This window comes from Heloderma suspectum, chromosome 1 (assembly GCF_057233095.1).
Source record: "Heloderma suspectum isolate Gila_16-S chromosome 1, 16-S_ref, whole genome shotgun sequence".
Taxonomy (NCBI): Eukaryota; Metazoa; Chordata; class Lepidosauria; order Squamata; family Helodermatidae; genus Heloderma; species Heloderma suspectum.
Genome location: NC_139458.1, coordinates 286,577,638 through 286,592,922, shown reverse-complemented (window position 1 = coordinate 286,592,922; position 15,285 = coordinate 286,577,638). Strand labels below are relative to the sequence as shown.

Below are 15,285 nucleotides of genomic sequence, written 5' to 3'. Positions count from 1 at the left end.
TTAAGGGTATTTTACACATTTAAAAATCCGCAGGAAGCCCAAATATGCACTGCATACCATGTCATCTGTAAGAGAAATGCCAGTTCTTGTGTACAGGCTGTGAGGAATCAAAGCCAACTGTGGCTTCCCACAGTGTGTACATATGGTTGAAAAGGGACAAATGTATTCCTCTCACAAATTACAGGTTACTTCGTAAGTACATGTGTGAAAAATTCTAAGTATCCTTGCTGTAGACCCAATGTTTTGAATGGGATTTCAGTGACAGTATTCGGGAATAACAGGTTTGTGTACTACAGAACAGTGGTACAGCTGGGTAATTTTAGACCCTGGACTTCATGGTCTTACTGGGGCCCCTCTTTAGATGGCCATGTGTATTACTTCAGCTGTGACCACCTTTCCACGCTTTACTGCTAGTTTTGTGTTCCTGATGTATTAGAGAAAACAAACGACTCTTTGCCAACCCTGATAAAAAAGGAAGGAAATACTCTGAGCGTGTGCAGTTTTGCACTTTAAACTCACATAAATTAAGACTACAGGGATAACATGGAGCTTCCTTCTGCTGCTAAACACATTTACTTGGAAATAAGCAACATTTTGTTGTAGAAAAGGATAATCTATTTTAAACGTAAAAATAGTAGAAGGAGTATCTGTAAACAAGTACATGCCCAGCTGGCTGCCCCTGACAATTAAATGTTTTTAAAAATAAGAAAGGAGGCTGCGGTAGCAATAGCATCCCTGGTGGGTCCTGGGAAGCCCATTCCAGCCTAGGTGCTGAACTGGGCCTGGTTGCCACTGCTCCCCTCACCTGCAACTACCTGGCTAGTCATTTGATTTGAGGTCCAGTTCTAGTTGCAGAACTGCTGCAGAATATATTCGTGAATAACATTAAGTATTCTCTTTGTGACCTGAGTCTAGGGAAAACACAGCACGATTTCAAGGGACAATGTTTGATGAATATTCATGCCATATTCTTTTTTTATGAAATAATATTACATTGTGGGCTGGGGGTGGGGAATTGACAATGTTTTCTCAAAGTCAGCAGGTTTCCTACACAGAAAAATCTAACACACAAACAAGACTAATTTCTGTAGTACTGAAAAGTTCGTTTAGACTGACAGGTCAGTCCTATACGTGCTTATTCTGAGTACCAGCAAGTGAAATATGCTTTACTTTCAGGTAAGCATCATCCTAAATAAACCACAAGGAAAAACTGAACAGAAAGCACAATTTAATTGCCTGGGTACCCTTGCAATGGCACATGATTCATCATCTGTGTTCCGAGGAAGAAAGAAACACGTGACTGAGAACCTAAGCAGGATTATTCAGAAGTAGGTCCTATTCAATGGGACTAATTCCCTAGGTAGTTTATAAAGGATTGCCGCTCTAGAGGTTTAATTTAATGTCACTATATTCATTATAGAGAAGACTGCACATATTTACATCACTATCAGAGAATCACAAAAATTGTGAAATTTAATTTTAAATTTATAATGAATGCCTGTTTGAACTTCCAAATCAAGCCATAATTATTCACTGAGATTGAATACTAATGTTTTCTCCCCCTACCCCCCTCCAAACTGGGATTTGCTTTTCTCAGCATGTACAGGAACACATTTCTCCATATCCTGTTAAAACAAGTGGATATTTAAAAGTGCATTTAATAACCTAAAGTTATTAAATACTAATATTTGGGATGGGGGGGTTAAATAACTATGTATCTACCAGAGCAATCCCATACATGGCTACTCAGAAGTAAGTACCATTGAATTGAATGAGACTTTCTCCCAGATAAGCGTGTAATAGGATTGCAGCCTAAGTTGCAATTGTTTCATGTCAATGTCAAGAATCACTGTTTTCTTATATTAAGAAAAGGGGTTTTAGAAGCCAGGCTTACTTGTACTGTTTTTATGTTTAGTTGTCAAATGCTAGTGCTGACTTGCAAAAGAAAAAAAATGCCCTAACAAGGTAATTTTCTCTTTGCAGTTGTTGAATTATTTCCTTAAGTAACTAGGTAAAGCTTAAAATAACCAGGGAATTCTGGATCAATTGCAAGATTGCTACAATGCATTTCACAGTTCAGTGATAATCAGATTAAAACTATTTGTAAGTAAATTCCATTATCCCTCCTTTTTTGCTTACAGTACTCTGGGAAATTATTTATGACCAGCAAGTTAAGCAAAGTCATTAGAACTAGACTCATATTTTTGGAGCACCACTTTTCTGTTTTTAACACTCTCTCTCTCTCTCTCTCTATGTTTTATCAATGAAAATTTTTATTAGATGACATGGTTTTATCTTTAGGTTGCCATTTCTTTAACATCTGGCTGCTATGCTATGTCATTCTCAGTCAACTTCTATATTTTCTAATGATACCTGGATAATGAAAGAAGCATGAGGAAAAAATCTCTAGGAATTAGGTCCGTTCTTTATTTATTAAAAAAGCAGTTATATATTAACTATGGCAAATTAACATAGATAACATTTATATGCCCCCAAACACCATTTTGTGGTTAAACTCTTCAATTAGCTCATACCGTAAAATTAAAACCTTGAAGAAAATTTTTGGAAAATCTGACAAATATAGATATTTTCTTTCTTTTTTAGTGGGTCTAATATACACTAAATAAGGATATCAATTTCATGCTAGAAAACACTTATTTCTGAACTGTGACTGAAATAATGCTGTCAACATCAAATTCTTTCTAGAACCAGTTATGTAAAAAACATTGTAGACTCCCTGGCAATGTGTGCCATACGCTAAAAAAATAAATAAATATCCATAAAAGCTTTGTTTATAATATATTTTGACAGCCTCAAACAGTATTACATTTCCCACCTTCAATCACTCATCAAAAGGAAATGTTATGTTTCTGAATGGACACCAAATGGTCCGAATGGAAGAGTGTCAAAACCATTGTGCTAGCTTGCCATCACAATAGGAAGCTAGAAGGTGTCAAAGTTACTTTGCATTCCGGAAACTAACAGAAAATCAAGGCCATTCTTGTAGAAGTTCCTAGACAATCACAGTCAGGGCTGATGCCCTTACAGTGAGATTACTATTATTAGCACTAATTTTCTAATATCTTGTAAACCCTTTTTCTAAAAATACCAGCATATCCAACGTCTGAGTGAAACTAAGAAATATCTACCATACCAAACAGGTCAGTTTAATGCAGCATATTCCAACAAATCACACTGCAAGAGAAAGGCAAAGCTTACAATGCATCCAAGCACCTGCACCACCCTGTTCTTTGTAAGCCTGCACCAATACTGGACTTTTCAATTTCCATATTAGTTCCCCCAATTGGTCAAAAGAAAAAGGAGCCAGGTAGAGTAGACTAAATAATAAACAACATACAGATTTAATAAACTTATAGAATAGTTGACAGAGAATGATTTTGTTTCCAAGCATGATCAGAAGTTACTGTTATTCCTTTAATTGCACAGCTGCAGTATTAATTTGATTCACAACTGCTCCACAGAAATAGCCTAACATATCAGATAAAGGGCAGTCAGCTCTGATGATTGTGTAGCAACTTTTCTCCACTCTTATAGCTAGATATTGCAATAAATGAGATTTGTAACCCTCTCAAGAGGGTCATGAAAGAGCTAAAGATCATGTGTGGGAATCAGTGAAATTCAATGTATTCATTCATTTAATATAAACTATCTGTTGTAATGGGCCATTATAGATCAACTAGGGGGATGCCCAGTAAATACGGGGAACGTGTATGAAAACAGGACTTAGGAATGGATAAATCTTTGAACACACTCTCACATGAACTTTGCATCATGTACATACACACACACACAAGCTAATTGGCCAAACACTGGAGAATACATCTCTCCTTCCTCAACTCATGCACTGACACTTAGCTGAGCGTCTAGGCAGGAGCTGATTCTTGTTCAATTCTGGCTGCCCAATTTTTTTCTGACTTTCTTTCCAGCATCTGTTATACGGAGTAATCATTGTACCTTGCTAAGCATAGATGTTTGTTTCCCCATTTTCTTCTCCCTAACATCTCAGTATAATTAACAAAACATTTCTTAGAACTACAGTTAATCTTTTATGTTATTGTTATATCCCTCTGCTGAACATCAGTCATATAGGGCATCTCATTCCTTGAGGGCTGCAAAACTGGCCAAAGGCCACAGCAAGTATGTGTCATTTCAAGTTTGATGAGGGAGTTGCTAGGTAACCTGTTGATTTAGCAGCATGGAATGTACAGTAGCTGCTTGTCAGCTAGTGATGGGGACTGCAATCACAGACGTGAGAAAAAGGAGATTGGTACAGTGGTTGCTGATGACACAAGTCCTCTGCAGTTTCAACAGACTAGAAACATTTGGAAAATGTCTCACAGATAGACGAAACCTAACCTATTAATATCCATTGTAACAGATTCCATACAGAACCTCTCCTGCTTGAGCAGGTTATGGATATGGGAGGGGGAAATAACTTTCCCTACTGATGCATACCTTCCTCACAATGGTTCCACAAAAAAGAGTTATGGTAGGCTGCCACATCTCAGTTTGAACCTCCTGATACACCCTAACCTGTCCAGCTGTTTGGAGAGTTTCTGAGCCCTATTGCCAAGGATCCCTCCCTTCAGTCCAGCTCTAGGAAAAAAATAAAAATAAAGGGCCTTTGAATGTTCTTGCTCAAAGCCCAGGAACACAGAACTTAACAAAACCCTTGTGAAAATCCTAAAAACACAAGAGGTAGTTTTGCAGCCATGCAGACTTGCCTGTGAAGATGGTTTTACCGAGAAATCACCCCTTTTAAAATACAGCCAAATATCCTGATATAAACAGGAGTTTGAGAGGGAAAGGGGGAGGGGGGAGAAGGAAGAACAAGGGAAAGCAGTAATCACACACACACAGAATTCCAAATAAAATCAATACCGTCAGTCTAACTTAGCTAGTTACATTTGCCTAGAGTAAAAGCTTGGGGTTCAGAGCATATGCAGAGTTCCTTGCAGAGAGGCTGGTCTGAGACAGAACATTTTGGCCTCCTGATTAGAAGCTGTTAGAAAGGCAGGGAGGCGGGGAGAGCAAACTTTCACTTTTATGGGAATCGTAGAGACTTACTGTTGTTTTGCCTAGTAGTGCGATACCTGGCCACTTCTGATGTCAGTGGTCTAGCCAGCAAATCAGAAAATTTCTATATGATTGGAACCACCTTCTCAACAATCCTAAACTTACATCTCAAACAGCCAAGTAGTTAGAACCAGCTGGACAATTATAAAAAAAAAAAAGAGAGAGCTTAGCAAGCAGATGTTAATTGGAGAACAAAAGGTAAGATTTGGCTATTTAGGTTCCCTGGCATGGTGCCAATTTACCAGACACTCTAGGCAGTATTGTTGAGCTACATCCAAATATAGGAGTTTGTCAAAGCAAGCAATGCAGCTCACATCTGATCAATCAAATACTGATCAAATATTGCAAAAAAAATTCCAGTTTTTGAATACATTCATTTTTATAACAGTAACAAAGAATACAGAAAGCTCCTTCCGAAGTGAGACTTAAATGTTGAGTGAATGCTTGAGCGGAGCCACACTGCCTAGCCCCATCTCCGATGTCATGCATGCCAGTTTGTCCCGCTGTCTGACATCTGCGCATTCAGCCGCACCGGGTTCCAGATTGTTTGGAAGCCTTTGCCCAAACAACTATCTCATTGAAGATGTTTGTGCTGAATGACTGGATGCCAGAAAGCAGGGGAAACCAGCATGCATGAAACCAGGGATGAGACTAATTGGTACAGCCTTGTTCACATGTTGTTTAGACAATGCGAGCATCACTTCTGCAGAGGACTAGAGAATTCAGCTAATTGTAGAAACTGCTGCCTTCTGGAAAATTCCAGAGCCCAGTCTCTCCCAGAAGCTTTAAACTGACCTCCTCCCCATAGCAAACACCATTGCTTCGGTGATTGTCCTGACTCCTGGGTACTTGTAATCAGTGCCATCTTTTATTTATAATCATTCTAGCAGCTAGGGCATGACTGCCTCTAACTACATGCAGAATTCTTTCCTTCCATTTAACAGGAATGGAGTCTTTTTAAAAACATCTAACAACAACATGCTACTGAACATAAGCAAAGTGTAATTCTATAGTTAAGGAAAGACTTCAGACTGTGGGATCTGCTGTCCTTTACCTTTCACTCTCAAGTCTGTGTACCAAGAATAACATTGTGCTGTCTGAAAGGTGGCCTGGGTTGAGATGGAAGGCAATTATTTGACTAATGGGATTAAGGTGATTACACTGGGATGACTGCCTCATCTGCATGACTTCTGGGAGACTGACACAATATCACCAAATGCATACTACAAAATTGCATTAGCCATCTCCATGGTACTCTTATAGGTGTAAGAATCATAGAATAGTAGGGTTGGAAGGGGCCTACAAGGCCATCGAGTCCAACCCCCTGCTCAATGCAGGAATCCAAGTCAGAGCATCCCCGACAGATGGCTGTCCAGCCTCGTCCTGAATGCCTCCAGTGTGGGAGAGCCCACTACCTCCCTAGGTAATTGGTTCCATTGCCGTATTGCTCTAACAGTCAGGAAGTTTTTCCTGATGTTCAGCCAGAATCTGGCTTCCTGTCACTTGAGCCCAGTATTCCGTGTCCTGCACTCCGGGATGATCGAGAAGAGATCCTGGCCTTCTTCTCTGTGATAACCTTTCAAGTACTTGAAGAGTGCTATCATATCTCCCCTCACTCTTCTCTTCTCAAGGCTAAACATGCCCAGTTCTTTCAGTCTCTCCTCATAGGGCTTTGTTTCCAGTCCTCTGATCATCTTTGTTGCCCTCCTCTGAACCCTCTCCAGTTTGTCTGCATCCTTCTTAAAGTGTGGTGCCCAGAACTGGACACAGTACTCCAGATGAGGCCTAACCAGTGCTGAGTAGAGGGGAACTAGTAGTTCCCGGGATTTGGAAGCTATGCTTCTATTAATGCAACCCAAAAGAGCATTTCCCTTTTTTGCAGCCACATCACATTGTTGGCTCATATTCAGCTGGTGATAGACAACAATGCCAAGATCTTTCTCGCATGTAGTGTTGTTGAGCCACATATCCCCCATCTTGTAACTGTGCATTTGGTTTCTATTTCCTAGGTGCAGAACTTGGCATTTATCCCTATTAAATGTCATTCTGTTGTTTTCTGCCCAGCGCTTCAGTCTATCCAGATCACTTTGAATTCTGTTTCTGTCTTCCAAAGTAGTAGCTATCCCACCCAATTTTGTGTCATCTGCAAATTTGATCAGCATTCCCTGCACCTCCTCCTTCAAGTCATTAATAAAAATGTTGAAGAGCACTGGGCCCAGGACTGAGCCCTGCGGTACCCCACTCGTTACCTCTCCCCAGTTTGAGAAGGTCCCATTGATAAGCACTCTTTGAGTCCGATTCTGTAGCCAACTGTGGATCCACCGGATCGTTGTTTCATCTAGCCCACTTTGAGCTAGTTTGCTCATCAGGGCACTTTGAATAGTATCACGGGGCACTTTGTCGAAAGCTTTGCTAAAGTCGAGGTATATGATGTCTACAGCATTCCCATGGTCTACAAGGGAGGTTACTTGATCAAAAAACGAGATCAGATTTGGCTGGCAGGACTTGTTTTTGACAAATCCATGATGGCTTCAGGTAATCACGGCATTGTTTTCAAGGTGTTTGCAGATGGATTACTTTATCATCTGCTCCAGAATTTTCCCAGGGAAAGAGTACCAGCACAGCATGTATGCATTTGCAGCACAAAGCATCCATAGTACATCCATGTGTACTACACTATATGAATAGTGGTTATTCCATGGCTAGCCGGCAATCTCAGACTTGTGCCACTGTGATGACCCCTATATGTGTTTGCTTCTTGGGTGCTTGGGAATCCTAAAGTCCTTGTTCCTGTTTAGAGATACTTGCAGTTGATCAAATGGCCAGCAGGAAGCTATACCATGTGGTTTAATTTGGTGGAGAGTAGAAAGAAGCTCTCAGGAGAAAGTTGGAAGGATGGGAATGCCCATTCTTAAATCAGGGGTGTCCTTCACTCCTGTCAGGCTGAAGTGAAAAAGACTCTTCACTACCATTGCTGTCAGATGACATCAAAATGCAGGGAAAGGGTAAGGCTGCCACTTACCTTTCATTCTTGACTATATGGAATATGTGAAAGTATTTTATCATGGTCAAGTAATAGGTGGTCAATTGGGGAGGAACCATAGCTCAGTGGTAGAGTACATGCTTCACCCACACACAATCCTATGTAAATCTCTGGAATCTCCCATTAAAAGAGTTACATTCGCAGGTCTGGGAAAGACCTTGAAGCCCCACTGCTATTCAGTACTGGGCTGGATGGAGCCTGACTCGGCATCACCCATGTTCAAATATGTTCAGTTTGATCACTCAGTTGACTGGTACCCCAACCCTACTTTCAACAGTTTGCCTGACTAGCATAGGCATGAGAATTAGACTATTCCCCCCCTCCCCAAAAAGTAGAGTGTTCATTCCACTGTTACATTCCACCTGGAAGGTGGATTGCTATGTGGCTGATTCCTTTCAGGTAGATAAACCAAGGACATGGCACTATGCTGTATTGGAAAGAGGAACTCCTCTGATAGATCATCGGTTGACTATACCAGAGTTCAAGACACATTCTTTTCAGTTACAAAATAGCCCACTGTGTTTGCCCATGTTTGTGGAAAAAATACCATTACGAAAACACTTATTTTACTTTTATTGTTTATTTTTATTTATGTTTTACTATGTAACTGCTTATCCAATTTTTGCTAAATGATTTTCCATATATATATATACACACACACACACACACACATATACACACACACACACACACACACATACATATACACACACACACACACACATATATATATCTCACACACATATACATAGATGAAATCTTTACTCTTTAAATACAGGGTGATATGAAAAAGGGAGAAACCTAAAGCAGAGGAAGGGTTTACTGTTTGTTTACTGTATTGTAAAATGAAAAATATCTACTAAACTATTAACAATAACAAAAGAAATCAGCATGTTATAGTTATGTCATGCAATGGCTTTTAGTTAATCTACATAGTAGCATATACTGAAATTCCAAATAACTCATGTGCACAGTATAAAATCCTTCTATAAAAATGTTTCAGACAGAGCATTTATTTTTATTTAAAATATTTATATACTGCCCATTATCAAAAGTGGTTTTAGAATATGCTTGGGGAATATGCTTGCTTCACTGGGTAAACTTCATTTGCTTTGGAAAATTGATGTAAATCAAGCAAGGGAAAAATACACTGACCTTTTCAGATCCCTTAATTTTGTAATGGAGATCATACATAATATTCCATATAGCTGTTAACAGCTGTTACGGTACAGCTGTTAACAGAAACTTTAGTTATTCAGGATGTCAAGAGATCCCACTAGCTAATCTGTTTTGTGTAGAGCTCAACACTATTAAAAGTGCCTTAACCTAGAAGCAAACTAGTCCCAATGATTTCATGTCAAATTTGCAATTGTTTGGTGAACTAGAAGGGGAGAGATGCTACCGGTCTCCCAGGCCAGCCTAATAATGCAACAAGGCAACAGGGGACCTGCTTCAGTCAGCATCGGGGGAGGGGGCAGGGCGGAGGGGAACGGAGAATAAATGAAGACATAAATTGGTATCTGAATGGTGTATCTTGAACTCTGGTATAGTAATTCTTGCATCTGAATAGTGCAAGGATTGCTTTACTCATAGTAGGGGAATAGGCGGCAGCAGCATTTAGCTACCCCTTCAGGCAGCAAAATGCCAGCACTGCTGCCTTCTCATATCCACAAGTGATCCTCTGTGGTGTCATGAAGCCATCTGGTATTATTTTTATGCGGGACCTTCTTGGAGCTGATCTTTGTCCCCCAAAGAAAGTACACGTCACAGTTGTCCCTACTGAGGATTTTGTTTGAATGGATGTTGTTTGGGGTAGGGATTTTGTTCTCTGAACTGCACCCCCCTGTTCTATATGAAGAGGACATCCGAGTGATTCCTTACAGTACACAATACTTGAGTCACCATGCTGCACAGCAAGAGATAAATTCTTCAGATACAGGGGTATTACATTTTTCCTGGGTACACTATTGTAAAACAATGTCTGGTGAGAAAAATTTATGGAAGATGACCAAGAGAAAATTTTAGCAATTCCCAAACCAGATACATAATGCATAGAGAACCCTTTGAACAACCCTCGCTCCTGAAAAATAATGTGTATATGGCAAATAGGCAGTACCTTGTATGTACTTCAGGATCTAGGCATACACCACTTCAAGATTCAGGAATACACCACTTGTTTTGAGAGTGTCTTGATACTACCTAATTCCTGTTGAATTGGCAACACAACTGTGATTTTGGAGAAGCAAATGGAATGATATAATGAGCATCTACAAAGCTGCTACATCAACAAAGAAGAGTTTAGGAGGAGGCACAAAGGTTGTGCTACTGCATGACCTGTGCTATTGTGCTCATGTTGCAAAAGATGTTTGATGGGATAAATTCAACAGTGGCACAGCAGTGACAGATGCAAAAGCTAGCGCTATAGCAGCAGTGACCATCACGGTCAGACACAAAGCTGTCATAACAGAATTGGATTGAAAAGATATGCAGAAGGGGCATGAGACTGGACAAACAGTTATGGAGGGAGCTTGGGTAGAGACATCTGCTTTGAACACCCAACCCAGTCCAGCAGCTAGGAATATGTTTCAATACAGGATCTACCTGCATCAGTGTCTGCCTTGTGCCATTCATCTCTCCATTTCCTACCTAGTAAGGTTAACTTTTTGCAAGACTTGAATGCCTCAAGGGGGGTTCTAGGAAGCACCATGCATTTATTTTGTATACTAACCTCAACTCTTATACAACCTGCTTGAATATTAGAAAATTGACATGCAGCTTTGTTAATGATTAGGTTTTAATTTGAACACAAAATCACATTAGTGTATATTTCTCTATTAAAGGATGCTAACTGTGCAGCTCTATACATGTATATTCAGAAGAAAGCTTAACTGTGTTTAATGGAGCTTACTCTCTTGTGCTTAGGAGTGCAGCAACAATCTAACTTATGGGCTTTAAAAAAAAACTTATCAAAGAAGAAAAAATGGTTTATTTGTAGAAGTGATGTGGCATTAATGTAGCATTAATTCTAAAGTAATTTGTAAATTCCATTCTTAATTTGTACATCAGATTGTTTGATGGGATAAATGCAAGAGACTGAAAACTACAAAGGACTGATTCACTCAGTACTACCTCTGTACATGGAAGCTTCCCCAACCATCTGTAGCATAAGACAGTCTTATTTGAGAATAGATAGTAGGAAGTATAGTAGATGCCCACTTGTTGGGCAACTCTATATTTATGGAACCATCTCATGCCTTTGTGAACTATTTACAAAGATAAATATGAACCTTTGGAAGAGTACTTTAAGAGCTTCTGAAATACAGTGCTCATGGGCTGCAGGCGGAAAGATATTTATATTCTTTCAAAATATATCATTTTCAGAGCAATTACCTTCAAGTGCAATCTTATTTTCATTGGGTCCAATGCTTGGCAACTAGCAAATAGGTACACTTTGGAAGCTAAAACACAAGCAGCATGCTTGGGAAATCAGAGTAGTCCCTTTATTACTGTGTAAAAACTAGCTGAAAAGCCAAGCCAACGCCTGTTGCTTTCCACAAAAAACAGTCAGCAGTAGAATGTGCAGCATTTCACAGTTGGGGTCTGGAGTCATATAAAATTATCTCTGAAGGCAATTTATACCCTGCAGTGCATAAATAGATGGGGGCTTGCATCACCAATTAGGCATCGTGGCTTGGATAGAAAGTTCCCCATGCATGAGCAGAAAGCACTTCTGTGCACTCATGGTTTTTGGTTATTTTTGGTTTTGTTGTCATGTTCCTCCCAGCTACACCCCCTCATGTTCACACAAAGTAAATCCAGAAGATTGGGGGATGCCATAGAACAGCAGGCCCTGCCATGGCACCTGCGGGCACCTTCAATGGTGCCCGTGAACAGGTCCCCAGTGTGGTGCCTGTGGGTAACTGATTTTTTAAAATATTTTCCATTTTTTAAAAATAAACATACATGGATGTGAATGAGATGCATGCAACTTTCTAGTAATTATAAATGGGCTGCCAGAAAAGTGGACCAAATATCCAAATAAGTATCCATTTGAAGGTGATGTCTATATGCCACCCCTCAAATATTGAAAGTGTTGTAATGTCCTCAATCCCTTGCGTTATGGGGGTGAATGTTTATCCTTCCAATGTTGTAATATCAGTATTTAAGCTGTCAAAAGGGTGCAGAGAATCCATTTACGCTGACCATTTGTTAATTTCCATGAAACAGGTAAATAATTTAAAAGAGTGTGTACATCAGTGAATATTAAAGACTGTTCCAGTACAGAAATGTTCTGTGTAATAACCTCCTTGTGAAAAGAAGCAACTACTGGACGTTGCCAAAACATATGTGTAAAAGAAGCATTAGCTGTATTGAACTGCCAGAAATTAACTAAATTAGACAATCCCTTATTAAAGAGATGTTGCAGTGTCCAACAGACCTGAAGCAAAACTTTTTGCTAAATAAGGTGCAGGCTAAGATCCATAGATGCGAAAGGTTGACACCAAAGCGGCGATCCACTGATTAGGCATTTTGTAGTTGTGCCTACTTGGGCCTCAAATTCCCAAATGTGCCCAAGGGTCAAAAAAGTTTGGGGACCCCTGCTGTAGAAGAACGCACAGAAATGTTAAATGTTCTTACCTCACCATTAAATAACTTGCTTGCCTACTCTTCATCAAATGGAACAGACCAGCAATTCAAAAATGTAACGCAGCACATTATGTCAAATTGTATTTTGAGAAGAAAAAAGATGAATTACTATAATACGATCTTCATGTTAAGAGTATCAGTACATCTTTATAGATTTTAAGGCTGCTGTATGTTTACCTCACGTTTCTACAGTGTTTGAGTTATGGACTCCTTTTGTTGATTGATGCATAGTTATTATTTTCCTTCCATTTCCTTTTTGTGATCAATATATGTATAAAACAAAACAAAACAGTAAAATGTAAACAAACCCCAATTAAAAAAAATTACAAAAGACAAGGTGGCTCCTCATATGCTATAATTCTGCATTAAGCACCCAGGCCAAGGTGTAAGCCAAAGAAACACACAAGACACTTCAGGTATTCTGGAGCCTGCTGCATTCTATTTAATAGTGTGTGTATGTGTGTGTGCACATGACTTGATTAAATTTAAAAATAAAATGACATTTAATTTTCTAAATATTTCTATTGTTTTCTGTTAACCTAACACAAGTAAAAGGTTAAGTACTAAGACCCCAAGATAATAACTACAAGGTAAGCTGGGCCTGCCCTAAATTCCACTGCTGGTATGGGGGAAGGGGTTGCAGCTGAGTGGGGAATGGTAGTGACCCTTTCACGTGTATGCAGTAGTGTTTTCTGTTCACATGCAGGACTCTTTCACTCCAACCTTGTATCTGTATATAAACAGTAGATCACTATTGGTTAATCCCTTCAAAAATGGCTTCTTACTGTCAATGTAACACGGCACTTTACCAATTAAACCAAAACTTACTTCGAGGAAGATCACAGTCTAAAGCTAAAGGGGGTGGGTGGGTGGCAGAGAGAGAGAGAGAGAACAAAGACAAGGCGAGTGGGAAGAAAGACAAAGTGAAGGGATATTACTGCTTCCAATTCTGAATTCAGTCCAAGCGTGCTGACAGCTTTGTAGACAAAATGGGGCCACCAAACAACAAGGTGGTGGTACCTGCTCGCTCTGGTGAATACTGAGGTTTTCAGAAGTATTACATTTTCTTTTAAAAATCTCTCCCAAAACAGGAAGACTGCGCAGGTGTAGATCTGGGAAAGGGGAGGGGGCAGGAACAGGGAACAGTGACCCAGCAAGGTCTCCTGGTGCTGTTGTACTGAAATGAAATGGAGGTGAAGGAAAGAGTTGACTGAACAACCATCTCTTGCAAGAGCAGGAGCTGTGGTAGCAAAGTGGAGGAAGTATGAGAGATGACAGAACTGGAATCCACCTTATTTGGACCCCCCAAAATGCCACAAAAGACTGAGGAGGGGGGACAGTGAATGGACAACCAAGAGAGAGAGAAGGCAAGAGCAGGCGGGAAAGGGCAGGCCAGCCAACAGAGCAGAGAGGTGTGAAACAGGAGGCAGGAGTGAGGAAGTGGGAGCCCAGAACAGAGTGACAGTTGAAGGAAGGGAAATGAGAGACTGAATGATGAATTGTATGGGGGCACTAAATTCTTTCATTCATCCAAGAAATGTTTTGTTGCACTTGGTAACAACCAAAGAATTGCCAACTAGAAGGACCAACACAGAGTTCAAAATCTTGCATAGGAAATGTGTGTGTGTCTGTGTGTGTGTGTGTGTGTGTAGACTGCAACATCTGACACTTGTGCATCTGAGTTTTTTTACTGTACATATGTTGGAAAGCAGCAATTGGCTGCAGTTTCCCAGGACAGACAACCACGGTCATTAGTATTACAATCTACATGTGGCTTTGCCGTTAATCCTGCTTGATACAGGATGAAGTGGTCCTCAAGCTCTGTTCAAGCCAAATTCCTTACCACTTCTTAATTAACTGGAGCAGCTGGCTAAACTAAGTGAACTGTCATTAGTTCTGCATGAAACTACACAGCCAACTATAGAATTAAAAATTCAGCACATTTCTGCCCTTTTGCATATACTTTGGGTATTAATACAATGAAGTACACAAACTAAATTATATATTAGTATTAAAAAAAACAGTAAATAAAAAGTACAACCTTCATTCTAACAAGCAGACTTCTAGGTAAATTCATTATAATGCTTTACAACATCTTAGTATCCAAACCTGCTTTTCAATACACCTCATTCTCACCTCTCTAAGAGCCAAAATGAGTTAGTACTCATGCCACTGCCATCAGCATGGTATACCATTCAACTGCTAGGCTTTAAAGGCCATCTGTACAGGAAATACGTAAATGTCCATTGCTTTTCCTCTTTACGTAGACTAATTCTTAAATGTTAAAAAGTGTCTTAGGTGTCCTGTAAAGGAGCGGAACATTCAAATACCAGTAGGGCATGGTGACTGAGATCCAGGATTATTTTATTCTAAAACTGATCATTTGGTGAACTTCAAAATAAACGTTTTTTTCTGTTCTTGAGAAAATCTCTGACACTGGAGTCAAGTTACAGTCTGATACACCAACTCTCAGAGGCAGGAAATGGCTGATGGAATTT

General features: G+C 39.8%; 2 protein-coding genes across 25 annotated transcripts in view; one reads left to right on the top strand and one right to left on the bottom strand.

Annotated features, from left to right (window-relative positions):
• MCPH1 (microcephalin 1) overlaps positions 1 to 15,285 on the bottom strand; it is a 156,223-nt gene that overhangs the window by 54,057 nt on the left and 86,881 nt on the right. The window lies entirely within an intron of this gene.
• Positions 1 to 15,285, top strand: part of ANGPT2 (angiopoietin 2) — a 139,824-nt gene that overhangs the window by 74,153 nt on the left and 50,386 nt on the right. The gene's annotated exons all lie outside the window — the stretch shown is intronic.